The 18,527-nt window shown below is 44.1% G+C and overlaps 1 protein-coding gene across 3 annotated transcripts in view; it reads left to right on the plus strand.

The window, feature by feature from the left end:
* The window catches only part of PEAK1 (pseudopodium enriched atypical kinase 1), a 135,129-nt gene that overhangs the window by 76,062 nt on the left and 40,540 nt on the right, over positions 1-18,527 (plus strand). Inside the window, exon 1 of one of the 3 annotated variants that reach the window (XM_054169282.1) lies at positions 13,285-13,307. The exons of the other annotated variants lie outside the window; for them this stretch is intronic. The gene's annotated coding sequence lies outside the window, so the exon portion shown is untranslated. Of the gene's footprint in view, positions 1-13,284; positions 13,308-18,527 lie in introns of those variants that run through there. 3 annotated transcript variants of the gene reach the window in all.

Raw genomic sequence — 18,527 nt, forward strand, 5'->3', positions numbered from 1 at the left:
TGTCTTGTGTATGTCTTAGGTAGATCTCAGTCTGGAGAGCTCAGAAATAACACCAGCACATTTAATACTTGGGCACTTTTCCCCTTTTGTGCCTCCATTTATAAATATGTATCATGTACATTTCTCTGCTACTACAATATGGGAAGGATACAGGTGCCATTTACGAGACTTTAACCCCACTTTGACCCCACTGCTTAACTTTCAGACAGTGATTTCAATCTCCTTCCCAAATGTTTTGGGCGCAAGGGTTTTTAGAGCCACTTTCACTGCCAGGTAAAATACCAACAAGCAGTTTACATTCCAGTTAAAGCTGTGCACTTGCAGTGTTACATTTATCCCCATATATTACAACAGCCCTAAAAGAAAATAATGTTCTCAGTTGTGCTTTAGTGGTGCAAAACATTTGAGCCAGCCACCTGATACATAACCTTTGAACGTGGTGGATTCGCACCTTGGATTACACCACTGTAAGAAATGTATGTACTCACCTGAGATCTGTTTGAGTGTGTTTAGCAGCAGTAGTAATGCTGCATCTTGATATAACAATCCAGTGTTTGCATCTACAAGAAAACAAAGGTGTGGCCCACACTGGCATGGGGTAACATACCAAACACATCCAAACAGCTTAAGGGAATTACAGTCCTTGGACAATCATAACTGCAAGAGTTTTTGGATCACATTCTTCGTAGGTAAGATTGAAATTGGACTTGAATAAAACAGCAAAAAAAACTGTTTGACACCTCTTCCTAGTTTCTTTTTTAGAGTGAAAAAATTAAATATGGAGCAGGAAATGAACAGGCATTCCAAGCAGCAGGGCTCCAGGGACCTGCTGAGACGTTCATTTACCTGTGGATCCTGGCATATTAAAGGTTCACAGAGATTTGAGACAGATTTTGTTTTACTATTTTTCTATGGCATCAAACTAGCTCTTTCATCACACCCAATAAAACCCACACCTCTCACTCAAGTAGTGAACTTGCTGCTCGAGTTTCATATCTTACTCAGTTTCTGAGGAAGGCTCCTTTGCTGAAAGGAAGGCAGTGGGCAGCAGGAGCAATCTTTCTTATTTCTTTAGCTCATCTCTGCAGACATTTAAGATCAAGCTGCCTAATTTCAGCAAGCAGCCATCTCATTATCTCTGAAGTCTCTCTTCTGTTCTTTTCCAGTTCTTGTTTCTCCAAGTTTTAGCATGTAATTAAGAGTACAGTGGCTGGAGAGTGAAAATGGAATTTTTCCAACGCTGTTACTTTTGAAATGCCATATATCACCCACACCTCCCAAGGCAGTGATTGAAGATCTCATCTAATTTTCTTACTTGAGATTTAGGCAGGATCATCTGCTGAGTGTTTCGGACTATCTGTGTGCATCACAATCCACCCAGGCTTCTCTGGAAAGAAAAATGTGAAAATAAGACATGGTTAATGTAGCAGCCTTTTACATCTAGAGAACAAATGTAACATAGGGCATTAGAGATACAGACCTCCAGTCTGTCTTCTGACTACACAATGCTAATTAGCGTTATGAAACCATCCTTTTGTTCATCATGCTGAATTATATCAGACTTGGAAGAAGTCTCTGCTGGAACAGAAGTACAGTATGTTGGTGCTGAATTGCATTTGGCAGACTGCAGCGGGGTTGGCAGCAGAACAGCAGTCAGCTGGGGCAGCGCGGAGCGTGGCTGAAATGGGGCGACTGTAAGTGGCTGTGCACCTGCTTCCTGCCACCAGCAGCGCAGAGAGCGGCGGCTCCAGCCCAGCGGTGGCTGCTCAACACTGCTGCGGTTTGTAAGGATGTCTCTTGCTTTGGCAGAGCTAGAGGTGAAGCTAAATGAGAGGTTATGTGGAGCTCTCTTTATAACCAGGATATTCTGAGAAATGCTGTGATTTTTTTTATTTTTTTATTTTTATTTTTTTTGGTGTCTTTCCACTTTTCTTTTTAGCTTTCCTGTCCCTGCAAGTGCCGGGTTCTGCACATCGGCCACAACAACCCCATGCAGAGCTACAGGCTGGGGTCAGAGTGGCTGGAGAGCAGTCGGGTGGAAAGGGACCTGGGGGTGCTGGTTGATGGTAGACTGAACAGGAGCCTGCAGTGTGCCCAGGCAGCCAGGAGGGCCTATGGCATCCTGGCCTGCATCAGGAACAGTGTGGCCAGCAGGAGCAGGGAGGTCATTCTGCCCCTGTACACTGCACTGGTTAGGCTGCACCTCGAGTCCTGTGTCCAGTTCTGGGCCCCTCAGTTTAGGAAGGAGGTTGACTTGCTGGAGCGTGTCCAGAAAAGGGCAACAAAGTTGGTGAGGGGTTTGGAGCACAAGCCCTATGAGGAGAGATTGAGGGAGCTGGGGTTGCTTAGTCTGGAGAAGGGGAGACTCAGGGGTGACCTTATTGCTCTCTACAACTACCTGAAGGGGGGTTGTAGTAAGGCAGAGGTTGGTCTCTTCTCTCAGGCAACCAGTACCAGAACAAGAGGGCACAGTCTCAGGCTGCGTCAGGGGAGGTTTAGGCTGGAGGTTAGGAGGAAGTTTTACACAGAGAGAGAGATTGCCCATTGGAATGGGCTGCCTGAGGAGGTGGTGGGGTCGCCATTGCTGGGGGTGTTCAGGGCGAGGCTTGCCAGGATGCTTGGTGCCATGGGTTAGTTGATTAGGTGGTGTTGGATGATAGGTTGGACATGATGATCTCGAAGGTCTCTTCCAACCTGGTTTATTCTATTCTATTCTAATATGAAAGCAAGGAAACTATTTTGTTCTCTATGGGGGGTGTGGGAAATACTTCTGTGCAGCAAAACTTTTTGTATCAATGTGTATTTTGAGAATCTGGATGGTGCAGAGCAAATCTCCTTCAATTTCTCATCATACTTGGGTGGATAAACATGGGGGGGGGGGGGGTGCTGAGTCCTAAAACTGTGCACAGACCTGATAAGCAAGCTGATAAATGTTGCATTACTCAATGTCATCATTCAATTTTTTTTTTAACATGCCACGTTCTGGCATTCAAGCATGGCTCTGCTGCCCTTATTGAGTGTGACAGACTGCAGTTTCTGTCAGGAGTAAGGCTTTGGGCTCGCTGCTAGCCTGCTTGGTTTCGACAAAAGGCGTTTTGAAACAGCTGCCTTTAGAAAGCTGACATCTCTCTGAGTGACTGCTATACGAGAAGCTATTTGAATAGGGAGCACTTGGAACAGCCATAGAAGGTGAAGTTAGGAGTGATTAATTTTCTCATTATGCCCAAAAAAAATAAAATTTCTGCAAATCTCTATGGAAATAAAAAAAAAATTAAAATTTGAATTGCTATGCAAGTCCCTCTGGGGTTTTTTTCCCTCTTGAATAGCTGGCTGATACTCCTGCAAAGCAAAAGATTTGCTTTTTAAAATAGCTTTAAAATAAAAGAAAAAAATTGGTTGTGTTTGCAAAACCCCAGGTGTCCTCTCTTCCTCTGTGTGTCCTCTTTCCAGATCACAGAATGATAGGGATTGGAAGGGTCCCACTCTTCTGCCTAGAACAGGTTCACCTAGGGCAGGTTACACAGGATAGCATCATCCAGGCAGGCTTTGAGTGACTCGAGAAAGGCTCTGTCAGCTCTCTGGGCAGCCTGTTCCAGTACTCTGCCACCCTCCATGTAAAGAGGTTCCTCCCCATGTTTATATAGAACTTCCTATCTTCAAGTTTGTGCCTGTTACCTCTTGTCCTCTCACTGGACATCACTGAAAAAAGGCTGGTCCCATCCCTCTGACACCCACCCTTTAAGTATCAATAAGCATTGGCAAGATTCCCCTTTAGTCTTCTCCAGACTAGAAAGCCCCAAATTCCTCAGCCTTTATTTATAGAACAGATGTTCCATTCCCCTCAGCATCTTCGTAGCCTTTTGCTGTACCCTCTCAAGCAGTTCCCTGTCCTCCTTGAACTGGTGAGCCCAGATCTGGACACAGTACTCCAGATGAGGACTCCAGGGGGAGGAGAACCTCTTACGATCTACCTGCCACACTCTTCTTGATGCTCCCCACTATGTCATTGGCCTTCTTGGCAACAAGGATACTTCACTGGCTTATGGCCATCCTGCTGTATGCCAGGACTCCCAGGTGTTTTTCCACAGAGCTTTCCAGCAGGTCAGCCCCCAGCTTGTGTGGGGGGGTTATCCTCCCTGGGTGCAGTACCTGCCACTTGCCCTTGTTTTCCTGAGTCTGAGTAGGTATTTTCATTGACAGGTATAGAGAAGGCTGAACTGACCTTTAAATATACTCTTCTTCAATTTAATGTTATGCTTTCCTATGTTATTGTGAAGAAGCTAAAATAATGAAGATGTGCATGAGGCCTGGCTGGAAGTGATAGTCTGAAACTGAATGTAAGCAGACGGTTGTTACTGAGTTGGCTTGGGATGCTGTGGTGTTAATTCTTGTCCTAAAATTAGTGAAGGTTTATTTATGAACAACCTGAAGGAAAAGGTAAATAGGGAGAGCAGAAAATTTGAAAGCAAAGATACATATTGATTTGTCTGGGGGAAAAAAAAGGGGTTGAGCAAATAATTTATCCTGTGCAATTGTATACTGGGAATAAAGAGTTTAGGCCTGGCCTGCCTGACTCCACTGAGAGAAGTGAAGATCCTCAGAAGCTTGTGGAAGTCATGACCACCCTCTTGTCATGAGTTCTTGGACATAAAAGGACAGTGCCTGGACTCCACATGCAGAGGAATCTATTTCAGGAGTAGGAAGAGTTTGTTTCCATTGTGTTTGTCACCAGTATGAAGCTCCAGGAATGTTCTGTTGTCTTTTGGAGAGCAACAGTCCATGGGTGCTAATAATTCACAGAAGTCACTAAAGGTTTCAGCAGCTTGTTTTAGAGGAGGCTTGACAGCTCAGTTTGCTCATGTGTTTTAATTAAACAAAGGCAAAGCAGAAGCAACACTACTATTTAAATAGGGGGGGCAAAAGAAATGAGTAAGGCTATGTGGTGTAGCTGTTGCAATTACTGTTGCTAGTCACCATTTGACTGACAGCTGGGATCCCAAAAACTGTTTATATAACCATAACATATGCCACCATGTGTTACTAAGCCCAGTTTGAGCCCATAACCTTGAAATCTGCCACACAATTTTCTTCCTGTATAGCTTGCAAGATGCAGCACTACAGAGAGTGTGTAGTTTCTTCTGTGGAACATACTTGGGAGAACTGCCATGAGCATCAGCTTCATGCGCGCAGCATCAGAGCAGCATTGTTGGGGAAGTATGGTTTAGATTCCTGAGCAATTTTCCTCATTCAATGGAGTACTGAAATTTTCTCCTGAGCCCAGGACCTCAGCAGGGAGTTGTGGGAAGAGTATTGCTACTGCCTTGCAGCTTGATGCTGCTTACATGGAGAGGCAGCAGGCCTTGGTCTCCCAGTTTCTTCTAGAGTGGTTCTTAGTGTTTTTCCCAGCTGAGTTCAAAGTAGCATAGTGCTGCATATGGAAGAAATAAAACCTCTCTCAAGATCCTCCAAGAAGGCAGGTAACAGCAGCCATTTATATGTTACTCAGGTTGGCAGTGACAGAATGTAATGCCTTTGGACTCAGTGTGGTTCCTGTGAAATCCATTCCTGCACAAGGTGGACTTGTAGCAGTACTGTCATGCATACTGTCATCAAACCCCTGTTTGAAACCTAAAGAAGTCAAATGAATGTGTTCCTGATTTTACCTTGAGATCCCTGTAGATTAGTGTTTGAATCATCTTAGCAGTGCAAGACTGAAAAATTCACATTGTGGTTTTTCTGGATAGAAAAAGCTTTGCATTTTTAGGGTTCTATTAAGCACAAGTAGCAAAATGTATTGTTGGTGATCAGTTCCTGTAGGAAAACATTGCTGGCTGTAAAGAACTAAAGCACAAGAATCCCAGTGCCATTTCTGCAAACAGACATTTGTTGTTGTTGGTTTTCTTTCCTTTGCTAGAGCTTGTTTGCAGTGCTTCAGTTTTGTTGTTTCATACTGTGTCCTGACCCACTGGCTAGGTTTCCAGCTTGTGATTTTCAAGTAGGATCAGCAGCCTCTTAATTAGCGTGTGAGCGCTCAACAGCATGGCAGTTCAGAGATGGAAGAACAGCTTCACGGGCATTCTGGGCTGGCAGGAATGCCTGGAGCAGGAAGGGACTGTGGGAGTGCTGGGGGGTGTGCCAGGCTGAGCTCTGGATGATGTTGCTCTTTGTGATAAGCTACCTCTGGTGTTTAAATGGCTGGGTGCAGCTGGATGCTCCTGCTGCCCACAGAGCAGATTGGTTCTTGGGGCAGGTTTTGCCTGTGTGAAGTCAGCCTTCTCAGAAGCAGTAAATTATTTCCTTCTTTCCCCTTCCTCATCGTGCAGCGATGGGTAAAAATACTAGTGGCTTACATACTTCATAGATTTAAACATCTGTCTTTGAAAATGAAGGCTGTTTCATCCCTCATGAAGTAAATTGAGCAGATTCCCTAGCTGGGGAAAAAGGAAAGAGAAAATTAATGATGCCTTCACTGTACAGCTCTTCCATGTATGGATTAATTTCAAGTATAGAATCAGATTTTGTTGACTAAAATAAATTACTGGGGGAGGGGGGGAGGTTCTTTTTTCCCTTGCTCTACATCAGGGTTTTGATTTTATTTTGTTTTATTTATTGTTGATCGCCTGGAAAGATGATTATTGGCGGTTAGGTGCATTGAGTTTTGCTGTTAGTCCTTTCCTGTCACCATGGAGGGATGCAACTGCATCACAAACACCCCAAGGTGCCTGGAACACCGTTAGTTTTGGACTTGAAGATTTTCCAGGGCCTGTGATACTGCTAGCTTGATAATCAGGCTGAAGAGCACAAAAACTACTGGGTTCTGCTTAGCGATCCACAACACCAGGTTTTAAATGAAGTAAGGTAGTGACTTCTCTTGGCTTTGGGGTCTGCTTCCACACTGCTATTACAGGCACCCTAGGATTTTATTCTTGATGAGTTGTTGATAATGCAGGGAGTTGTATTTAATACTGCAAAGATAAATCCACTCTGGTACCAAATGGTGAAAAGAAGCAGGAGGCTGTACAATAGAAGCCCTGCTCTGCCTGTACAACTGAGCTCTCCAGGAGAACCTGAGCACACAGCTCCAGAGCAGCATCTCTTCTACCTCTGATGCTTCTTTGCAGGCAGCATCGCAGAAATCTGCTGGTGGAGTACAGAGAAACGACAGAGAACGCAGCCCAGCGTTTGGGAGTTATCTTGCAAGCCAGGCAGACCCAACACTTAATCATCAGAATAAATAAGAAATCTATTCTTGTTTATTATGAATGCTTAAAGGACCCCACTTCAGTGTCTGCTAATTCCTTTCCTGAATCTCACCTGTGGTGGTGCTGCTTCTTTTTATCTTTAATGGCATTCTCATCAGCGGTGCCTTCCCATTATGGGGATGGATTCTAGGCAAAGCATAAGGAGTACCCAAGAATATCTGGTGTAAATTGTCATCATTTTCTTTTTAACTTCAGCACTAGTGAGCAATAATGTCTTTAACCTTCTGACTTAGAGCTCATCACTCATTTCATTGCTGTGGCTTATGGCAGCAGATTAAAATTTCCTGCATTCATCATGCCTGGTAAAGTAGCTTATTGGGATGAATAAAGGACATACTGATTAGAAGAGTAGCATGAGTGAGAATAAGCTGCTTGAACTAGCTTCAATGGCCACAAAATTACCTGTAGCTAGTTTCGTAAGGTTATCAGAGGGATCTTCAAATTAGAATGTCTGTCTTTGATCATAGATGCAAAGAGCAAGGCAAAATGACTGCACCAAGTGGCAGGCAGTAGGAGGAGATGGTTGCTGTGGCATGGGAAACTGAAGGAGTCTTTACAAAGATTCAAGCCCTTTCCAGGCACTTCTCCACCAAGCACTGAATGAGAGATCAGTATGGGGCTTATTTTAATTTCTGTTTTCCATCACAATGTTTCCATCTTCAATGTTAAATTGTTTGGGATAGTTGTAGAGAAAAACCTCTTTCCTAGCATTCCTTTGTCATCTTGTCTTGATTTTTCTCTCTTGTGGTGTGACAACATTCCAGCAGTACTAATCTTTGGTAAGACTTGCATCTGGCTCTTTCCTTTGTCATTTACCACCATCCTGCTTTTGCATGGCTGTGGGTATGGATGGATCATTGACAGATGTGTGCCAGTGTAATACACAGTCACTTAGCCCAAGTAGTTTATAGCCTGAGATCTTGGCTGCCCAGTATCAAACGTGATTATATAGTCATTAGAAGTAGAAATGAACACAAGGAATGTTTCCAGGGCTGAGGCATAAGCCTGGCACCAGAGTGACAGTATTCTCCTGTGGCAGAGAAAGAGAAAGACCTTACCACTGGGAGATAACAAATTGTTAGTAATATTTCACCCTTTAGTTATTTTACTATCTTCAAATAAAAACACTGAAAGTAGAGGGCAGGATCTGATAAAAAGGGAAAACAGGGTCATGTTGTTATCAGTGATTAATTGTGAGAAAGGCCTTTCCAAAGGAAGGCCTATAGAGGTAAAATCAGAAACTAAAGGGATGTGCCATACAGAGATGAAAGGATGGAGGGAGGGAGGAGTATGGACCAGGAATTCTGAAGACAGAGTCCTGAGTTCTGTGGTTCTCTGGTGCATCAGATCTGGTGCAGTGGGAGAAGAGGATCTGTGAGTGTGAAGAGACCGACAGCTGGCGCACGTGTCACAAGCCGGGCATGCCGCGCACAGCACCAGAGCGTGCTGCAGTGAAACTGCCCCAGCCCTGGCCTTCACACTGCCCAAACATCCCAAGTGGACAACAAAGGAATCATCTGCTAATGAGCAAATGTTCTTCTACACTCCAACAGTTCATGTTTTGTTTAAGCACCAAAATTGAAGGCTTTGGTTTTACCCCACCTAATACAACTGTCCATGTCTCACCTGATTCCTGAGTGCAGCTGACCTCTTGATCACAGTGCCAGCTGGATTCAGGAAGAATTCTATATGAAATCACTTTCTTTGTACTGATATAAACATGCTGCATTGGGTTTGTGCTCTTCTTTTGAGATAGACACTAAAGGGGAACGCCTCCTCTATCTTCTTTATGTGATGGATCATTTAATGTTACATTATTTCTTTGTCTCAATTCTGAACTCAACTGTCCTAATCTTTTTGTTTCACTTAACATGGAAAGCTTTTCATCCCTTCAAATATTTTTCTGGTTGTTTTCTGGTGCCTTTCTTCCTGAGATGTCATAAATAGAACTGAACACAGTACTCAGTAAATCATGTCATTGATTTTCTTACACCAAAAGCATGTAATTTGTTGATTGCCTCTGTGTTGTGCTGCACTATTTGCATGTCCTGCAGTTAGTCATTTGGGAGAGTTTCTTAAAACCTTGAAATAATATGGTGCCCGTTTTCTTCTGCCCATTATTTCATTGCTTGGAAGAAGAGCAAGTTTCACTCACAGAAGTCATGATAAAGAACATGTCCCGTTCATCCTGTGCATTGCTCCTTGCTGCACTGATGCCTGCCTCTGATAAGGGACTTCACAACTGTGCGCCGCTCAGCCACCTGGTTCTCAAGTTTATCCTCCATTTTATAACTCCAGCCCCACTCTACTGTTCCTCTTCATTTATCATTTTTTTGGGGTTTTTTTTAATGTAATGGGTGATAGTCTTTTAAAGAACTATTTATTTAATAACTCCTAAAGATAAGGGCAACAAGGCTGGGGAGAGGCCTTGAGCACACCTATGAGGAGAGGCTGAGGGAGCTGGGATTGTTTAGCCTGGAGAAGAGAAGGATCAGGGGTGACCTCATTGCCCTCTACAACTACCTGAAAGGTGGCTGTAGCCAGGAAGGGGTTGGTCTCTTCTCCCAGGCACCCAGCACCAGAACAAGAGGACACAGTCTCAAGCTGCGCCAGGGGAGGTTTAGACTCGAGGTGAGGAGAAAGTTCTTCACCGAGCGAGTCGTTCATCATTGGGATGTGCTGCCCAGGGAGGTGGTGGAGTCCCCATGCCTGGAGGTGTTCAGGAGGGGATTGGACGTGGCACTTGGTGCCATGGTCTAGTCATGAGGTCTGTGGTGGCAGGTTGGACTTGATGATCCTTGGGGTCTCTTCCAACCTTAGTGATACTGTGATCTTGTGGAGGGGGTTGAGACCGCTGGAGAGCACTGCTCTGCAGTAGGTTTTCTCTTCTGTGTTGCAGCTGTCCTCTCACACTGGCTGCAACCCACTAACTCATAAGTTACCTGCTCCTCAGTTACCACAGTGTTTTCTTTGTTTGGGGCTGCTTTATAGCAAGAACTTTGATATCCTTTCTAAAACTATTTTGTATTTTGCTATCCACAAGTTGCTTTGCTAACCCAAAATTGATACATTTTTGGCAGTTGTAGGTTTTGCTGCATCAGGGGTTTAGCGTAAAGATCTTTGGAGCCAGAGGTTGCAGTAATCCAAGGGAGAGAGTTTTAAGTAAATTGAAGTTGCAGAATTGATGGATTCAATAATAAAGTGATGATACACAGTGTTTTCATTTGCAAGCTGTGCTCAGCAGAAGGATAAACACAACCCTACTGGGCTTTGTAACTACAGAAGCACACTAATGTTTCTCAGGTATTTCTCCTTTGTCAGTTGTGAATACATTCTGGAGAGGTTTAGTGGAGGTTTGATAAGGTTTATTCTTCTAGTTGTTTTCATGTGCTTTTAAACAACAGGCAAAAAAAAAATACCTAAGGGCAGGATTTCAACTGAGCCTGGAGGAGGCAGATGACAGATATTAAGACTGGTCAAGGTACAGTCATGCCAGCGCATTTGTAGTGTGCTTTGAAGGGCTTCATTCTCTTAATTTTGCTCAAATAAAATTGAGACAAACTAAGATGCACTGAAACAGAGGATGGTTTTGTTTTTTTCAAAGTTGCATTATCCTGCTTGTTCCTGTCAGCTGATGCACTTATCCCTAATGTGCTGCCTGATTTTGAAATGTGGAACACAGCCCTTTATGGGAGGCAAGGTAAACAAGCTGTCTATAAGTCTGTTTTATCTTGCTTTTCAGCGGAAATAAAAGTATGGCAAAAGAATACGCAGTGCAGCATTGTCTGAATGATCATTCTCATATGAACATGTATGAGTGTCTGTGCCTGGCCATGACACAGTTACATTTCATTAAGACTAAATGATTGGGTTTTCCAAAAGGGAAAAGAAAACAAGTGAAAATCGAAACAACAAAAAAAAACCCAAGCCACCAAACTACATCACAGTATCACAGTATAACTAAGGTTGGAAGAGACCCCAAGGATCATCAAGTCCAACCTGTCCCAACAGACCTCACAACTAGACCATGGCACCAAGTGCCACGTCCAATCTCCCCTTGAACACCTCCAGGGACGGTGACTCCACCACCTCCCTGGGCAGCACATCCCAATGACGAACGACTCGCTCGGTGACAAACTTTTTCCTCACCTCGAGTCTAAACCTCCCCTGGCACAGCTTGAGACTGTGTCCCCTTGTTCTGGTGCTGGTTGCCTGGGAGAAGAGACCAACCCCTTCCTGGCTACAGCCACCTTTCAGGTAGTTGTAGAGGGCAATGAGGTCTCCCCTGAGCCTTCTCTTCTCCAGGCTAAGCAACCCCAGCTCCCTCAGCCTCTCCTCACAGGGCTGTGCTCAAGGCTTCTCCCCAGCCTTGTTGCCCTTCTCTGGACACGCTCAAGTCTCTCAATGTCCTTCCTAAATTGAGGGGCCCAGAACTGGACACAGGACTCAAGGTGTGGCCTAACCAATGCAGAGTACAGGGCACAATGACCTCCCTGCTCCTGCTGGCCACACTATTCCTAATACAGGCCTTTCCAGTTAAGAGTCTCTTACTACTGGAGCTCAGAAGAGTTTGTATTCAAATACATGCCTTGGCTGGTCTGTTTGGCCTCAACACCAAATGTGAGCACTTGTCCTTATTATTGTTTTTCGTGTTCTCAATGTGATGATGCAGAATCTAATCAGAATACCTGGGGATATTTCTTGCCTTTTCCCTGCTCTGTGGCATTATCTGTTTGGGTTAGGTAAATTGTAAAGAAATGCCAGTTTTCTTCTGAAGCATTACAGATTGTCTAGCCCTGGGCAGGTTTTTGTTCCAGTTCATTGCTTATTTCTATCATGTTTTATTCTTACAAGTTATAGGTAGGAAAAAAAAAACCAACAGTCACAATTCTCCTTCACTTCCTTAGCTTTATGAAATATGCTGTAATTTAAACTCCTTTTAAAGGACAGAAAATACAGTGTGAGAGGTTAAAATCAGAAATGGTTTCAAGGTGTTTTCCTGATTGTTTCATCCTGTCTTGCAAAACATTTGCAGCTAGGGTTTTTTGCAGTACTTGGAGCAGAAGTGATTCTGTTATCCCACCCACCCATCACATCCCTTGTATGTCAGCATCGCAGTAGCATGGTGCTGAAGACGGGTTCTATAGTAAGTTAGCAACTTCTTCATTGCCTCCTCAATGTCCATTGCAGATTCACAGTATCACAGTGTCACTAAGGTTGGAAGAGACCTCAAAGATCATCGAGTCCAACCTGTCACCACAGACCTCATGACTAGACCATGGCACCAAGTGCCACATCCAGTCCCCTCTTGAACACCTCCAGGGATGGGGACTCCACCACCTCCCTGGGCAGCCCATTCCAATGATAAATGACCCTCTCCATGAAGAACTTTCTCCTCACCTCGAGCCTAAACTTCCCCTGGCACAGCTTGAGACTGTGTCCCCTTGTTCTGGTGCTGGTTGCCTGGGAGAAGAGACCAACCCCTTCGTGGTTACAACCACCTTTCAGGTAGTTGTAGAGGGCAATGAGGTCTCCCCTGAGCCTCCTCTTCTCCAGTCTAAACAACCCCAGCTCCCTCAGCCTCTCCTCACAGGGCTTGTGCTCAAGGCCTCTCCCCAGCCTTGTTGCCCTTCTCTGGACACCTTCAAGTGTCTCAATGTCCTTCTGAAACTGAGGGGCCCAGAACTGGACACAGGACTCAAGGTGCGGCCTAACCAATGGGGGCACAATGGGGCACAATGACCTCCCTGCTCCTGCTGGCCACACTATTCCTAATGCAGGCCAGGATGCCATTGGCCCTCTTGGTCACCTGGGCACACTGCTGGCTCATGTTTAGTCAGCTGTCAGTCAGCACCCCCAAGTCCCTCTCTGTTTGGCAGCTCTCCAGCCACTCCGACCCCAGCCTGTAGCTCTGCCTGGGGTGGCCATGGCCAAAGTGCCATTCCATTCTTCTGCAGAACTGTCATTTTGTGGCCTTGAACAGTTACCAGGGCACTCAGTTCTGACCACAAGGGAAAAAGAAACCAAAAACCTATCTGCAACAAGGTAAAACTTTTCTTTTTTAAGAAAGCCATGGAAATTTTCTTCTGTGCCACCTGCCATCACCACAGTTCCGGCTTGACACAATGAGCCTATGTTTTGTGACTGTTACTCTGCTTTGGGAATAGGGTTGGACAGCCCATAATGCCTTCTGCCATTATTTAGTTTCAAGTTTTTTCATGTGAAGTGAGCGCTGTGACTGAACTGGGCCTCCCCCTTCAGAGTCAGGACTGTTTTCTTCATTTTTCAACCAGATTGTGAGTCCCTCTTCCTCTCTGCAAAGCTCTGTGCTCTAAAACGCTCCCTCACCTCTGTGAAGTGCTGTGAGAGCTGCACGTGTGCAACGCGCTTTTTTAGTATGGATACCTGAGCTTTTCTTTCCAGACCGCTGTGGTACTAGAGAGCATCTTGGGTTTCTCTTCATATCTTTTTTTCTTGATTTACATTTCATTAAGGCCTTTTGCAGGATTAATCGAAGCACAGTGCTTCGGGGTAGTAAATGTAAACAACTGTTTTGCAGCCTGCCTTCAGACTGGGTGCTTCTCAGGCTGTGAAGCTCTTTTCTCTGCGCTTGTGTTTCATGGATCTAACAGACGTTGCAGTTAGCGTCACTCGGGGGGTTGCTGTCATTTGAAGTTGGACAAATGATAATCAAATTTAAGAAGTTGTTGCTTTGGTTTTTTTTTTTTAATGGCACGAAGAAGAAAGCAAACTAATTAGCATGTCACATTTGTTTGTGGTCCCAGTGAGCTGTGCTAGATGGGTCAGTGGCCCAGAGGCAGTAAGTCTGTCTGGGAGATGGAGCATTTCTACCCCTCAGGCAGGACTCCTGTCTGTGGAGTTGGAGCATTTCTGTGTTTCCAAAAAGTCTGTTAGAATGTTTACAATTACATTAAACATTAGAAGAATCAGTAATCAGGTACTGGCAAAGAATAACCATCACTTTATTCTTGCTCTGTTAGACTCACACTAGCATTTATGGTGATCAGGGACTGTCCAGATCTCTGTAAGCGGCTCAGACAAAACTACAAACCCGCAGCAGTTTTGTGGTGTTTGGCCACTCCTCTGTAGCAAAGCCAGGTGGGATTCCCTGTGCTGGTTTGTCAGACTGAGGACGTGCCTGTCAGTGGCAAGAGGCTGGTGGGTTGTTGGGTAGCGATTTATTGGACTGTTGTCTGATAAGAAGGCTGATCAATGCAATTTATTCTGCAGCATAAAAATTGCAGGCTCACTTGAATGGATGGCCATGCTAAAGCTAAATGCCTGTTCCCTGGAGGGGGACAGACAAAAGGAAAGCTGTACCGAGTATCTAGTGATCTAAGAAGAGATCAAAGAGTGAGTGTTACAATTACAAATGATGAAATGCACACTTGTGCAGATTGCTCAGTAATAGAGCAGGCATTCATTTAAGGGGAGTTTTTCTGCAGCATGCAGCACTGAAAACACATGTCTAATAGGTGCATTCATTTTAATATGCTCATTCATTGAGCAGGCCTGATTAATTAGTGCATGTCACCATCTGGTACTTACTGAGACTATTCATTTTTAAAATGTTGAAATTGTAGGGAATGTTGCACACCAATTAAGTTCCTTTTAATTGGATTATGTTAGTATAAAGTATTACTGGAGAAGGCCTTCATTGTGATTCAGCCAGCATGCATCTAAAGGAGACCCGCCAGCCTGAAATTACTTAGAACAAAGGAAAAATGCCTGAAATGCATGTTTATTGCTATCTCTGTGCACTCAACAAAGATGATGTCAACAAATAAGAGCCATAAAAATGCTTCTGCATTTCTATGCAAGGCTCAGTTTCCTGACATGAGGATATCTCAGCTGATCACTTCTTGGTCTTTGCACCGAATCTGCCATCATCTCCCTCTGACCTGGAAAGTGGAATATGCTTTTGCATTTCTGTTTGTTTGCTGTCAACCTAGCAGGGCCAGACTGAGCCCTCCTGCATGCAGTTGTGTATCTGCTGAAATGAGGAGCATTATTGTCATTTACACAGAAAGTGATTTGGCCTTTGAAGCTGATAAACTCTCTGTGCTGATTCAACCATTTAGTGAATAGAGTGGCACAATCTGCTGGCTGCAGCACCACGTTAGGAGCAGAACTTGTCTGTCTGTGCTTGTTCCTGTCAGTGACTCACTTGGTGAGTTTTGGTTACTTAATGTCGCTGCACTGCAGTATTTTGCTGTGTAAATTGTGAATAATTCTGTTTATCAAGTTACATAAAAGGCACCAAGATGACAGGGATCAAATGCACCAAGTTGATATTACGAATTTACTGTTAATGCTTTCTTTAGAAACCTAATGCTGTTCTGTATTTTACACCTGAGGCTGGCATTGCCTTGATTCTCTTGTGATTAACTTCAAGTAAGTTCTATCATCCAAACTGCTCATTTCAGAAGAGCCAGGAACTCTGTGGAGTGCACACTCCTTCCCATTCCTTAGCACCTTACATGGGCAGTTACGGAAGCAGGGGAGTTACAGATTAAAAGATACCTGACCACTAGCAGCTTAGGATAGCTGATGTGTGATGCTGACCTTGTTTTGGAGAGTGGGGTGAGAAGGTAGACATGAAGAACGCCAGGCTATTTTCCCTTGCTATATTCTGTGCAGTTTCCTTACCTTCAGTGGCCTCTGCTGCCCCCTACCAAGCTGCAGCTGCGGTTTCCAGCGGTGGAAACAACAGCCTGAACACGTGAGGAGCGGTTTGCACTTAACAGTGAAAGATTTCATTACTGTTAGCACTCGCAATCACTCTCACTATAATTATCTCTCATAATAGGGAATCTGTAGCTGAAACGGGAAATGTGTTTTTCTTTAAAGGGAGAGGAAAATATCGGCAAACACTCTTCTGGTTGTACGGTACTGAAGAAACTGCCAGAATCCCTTTCAGAACGGAAATACTTGTTTAGACACTTAAAGATCACTACAAATTTAACTTGTAATGGCACGGGAGTGCTTCTGATTTGCAAGTGGCTCAATGCTGGAATTCTTTGGGCTGTTTCCCTAAGATACATTTTCTCTTGCTTTAAGATGCACATTTCCTCTGTTACAGCTGCAGGCAATGCCAGAGCATGCTGCAGGAACTCCCTGTCCATCCTGCATCTGCCAAAGGCAACGGGAAACCCAGCTGTGGTTTATAAACCTGAGAAGTCTGAAGAGCCTGTCTGCTTCACAGACTGTGTCAAAAACCATGGTTCTGTTTAAACCAGCTCTAGTAGAGCACCAGAGCTAAAATACCTATACATGTCGTTGTGTTTTGTTTCTAAGCTGGCTGGCCGCAGGTGCTACTCCTGGGACATGGAATGTTTATTTGCTCAGAGCTGTGACCCTGCTGCAGTTCTCAGTCTTACTGGAGAATTGTGCTGTGGTTCTGCAGTCTCCTGTCATCTGCATTTGCATGTTGAGTGTGGCACTCATTTGGGTCACAGGAAACAGATCAGCAGCAGTGTACCTGAGCAAATGAGAGTGAGTACAGCCCGTGGCCAGGCACAGAACTGCAGTCACCTGAAGGTGTGCAACAGAGCGGCTTTCTCATCTCTGCCCCAGTGTTACTAGCAGAAAATGCTGAGCCTGGGAGGCCATAAAGCTGTCTGGTTTGGTGATGGGATTCTAGAGCAAGTGCAGTCTATGCAATTTCAGAGAAATAGTATCACCTGGTTAAATCTTAAAACCCACGCATCTGCACTAACCCTTTGATTTAAATTGTTTGTTCAGAGGTTTTATGTAATGGAGGAATATATTTCCCAAGAAAACCTTCAGTTTAGATTCCATTAGTGGCATTCCTATTCCCTATATGTGAAACACATGAAAAGAAGGAGCTAAGCAGAGTATAAAACTCTAGTATGTGCTCAGTCTCTCTCTCTCTCTGTAATTTTAGGATGATCCCTTAGTGAAATTTTTCTGCCTACAATGCATGGCCTTGCAAAGTGTTGAAGCAACAAATCCTGGCAGAGATTATGTTAAAAAATGGGGGGGGGGGGGCACTTATTTTACTCTCTGTATATAAAACAATGGCTGAAAGTTGGGGCAGACTTTCTATCTCTTAGGTCGTACAGAGAAAGCTTTTGTTGCTAACTTTTTGGCCAAAAGCTTTGTCTGGAAACATAATTAGTCATTGTATGAAATATGATAGTCCCAGTACCATGAATGTGTCTGAAGATACTAATAGAGTTAGACTTCAGCCCCATCTGGTGTTGGAACAGGATTGCTCTATTAGAGTTTTCCTTTGCCAAAGCACAGAGCAGTGCGTGAGGAGACTGACAGATTCGCACCACTGTCACTTGCACTAATGGTTTCTATTGTTTGCTACAGTGATGAAGCCCGGTTGTGCCTGCGGTGAATTCCAGTATAGCCATTCTGCTGATGAGTTATTAACCAGGGGCTCTGCAGAGAGTTGCATCTTCAGCTGAATGGGTTTATTAATGCCCTTTCAGTATACCTATGTGATCAGCAATTACATTTGTGCCCAAAGCCTGTAAGAATATAAAAACCATTGATTTTTTCAATGCCTGTGTATACAGAAGTAGCGGTGGACATACAGATTCTTTCACCTCAGTAAAATGTCTCAAATAATTTCAGTTATGCAACAGTGACAAAGAGACCAGACTTGTGGATTTGGCTTAGAAGGCTTAAAATCTTCAGGCATTAATTCGTGAAACTCTCAAATCCGGGATATTCGAAGGACTATAAAGCACAGCAGATTTGTGTTTGGTTTTTGCTTAAGGATGATCGTTTCAGGAAATAAAAAGGTTTACTTTGAAAGAGATTTTTTTCAGTTCTTCTTCAATTGTTATTTCTGGAGGGGTTAGGTAGAAAAGCTACATGTGAAACAAATCAGGGACTAAAAATCCATAGCTTTGGTTTCAGGCTGTAAGAATGGTTTATTGCCACTCCTGTCAGCTAAAGGAGAAGAAACAGTGACTTTCTAGAAAGGCCTCCCCCAGCGTTTTATCTGGCTTTTGCAGGACAGCAGTTTGGCCTTTCCCTTCAGCCAAAACACTTGACCAGTTATAATTTAATGGAAAAAAAGTGCTAAAATGGCAGAGTTTGAATTGCTTGAACATACTTTGTCACTTAAGCCCAACTCATTCGCATGCAAAGCTAAAACAAATTACCTCAATTGCATTCAGGAGAGTAAACATACTCTTACTTTCCTGCCTCTTGTTTAAGTGTTGCGTTGAAAGCGGTGTGCACTAATCTTTGGGGTTATATGCT

This window comes from Dryobates pubescens, chromosome 17 (assembly GCF_014839835.1).
Source record: "Dryobates pubescens isolate bDryPub1 chromosome 17, bDryPub1.pri, whole genome shotgun sequence".
NCBI classification, from domain to species: domain Eukaryota; kingdom Metazoa; phylum Chordata; class Aves; order Piciformes; family Picidae; genus Dryobates; species Dryobates pubescens.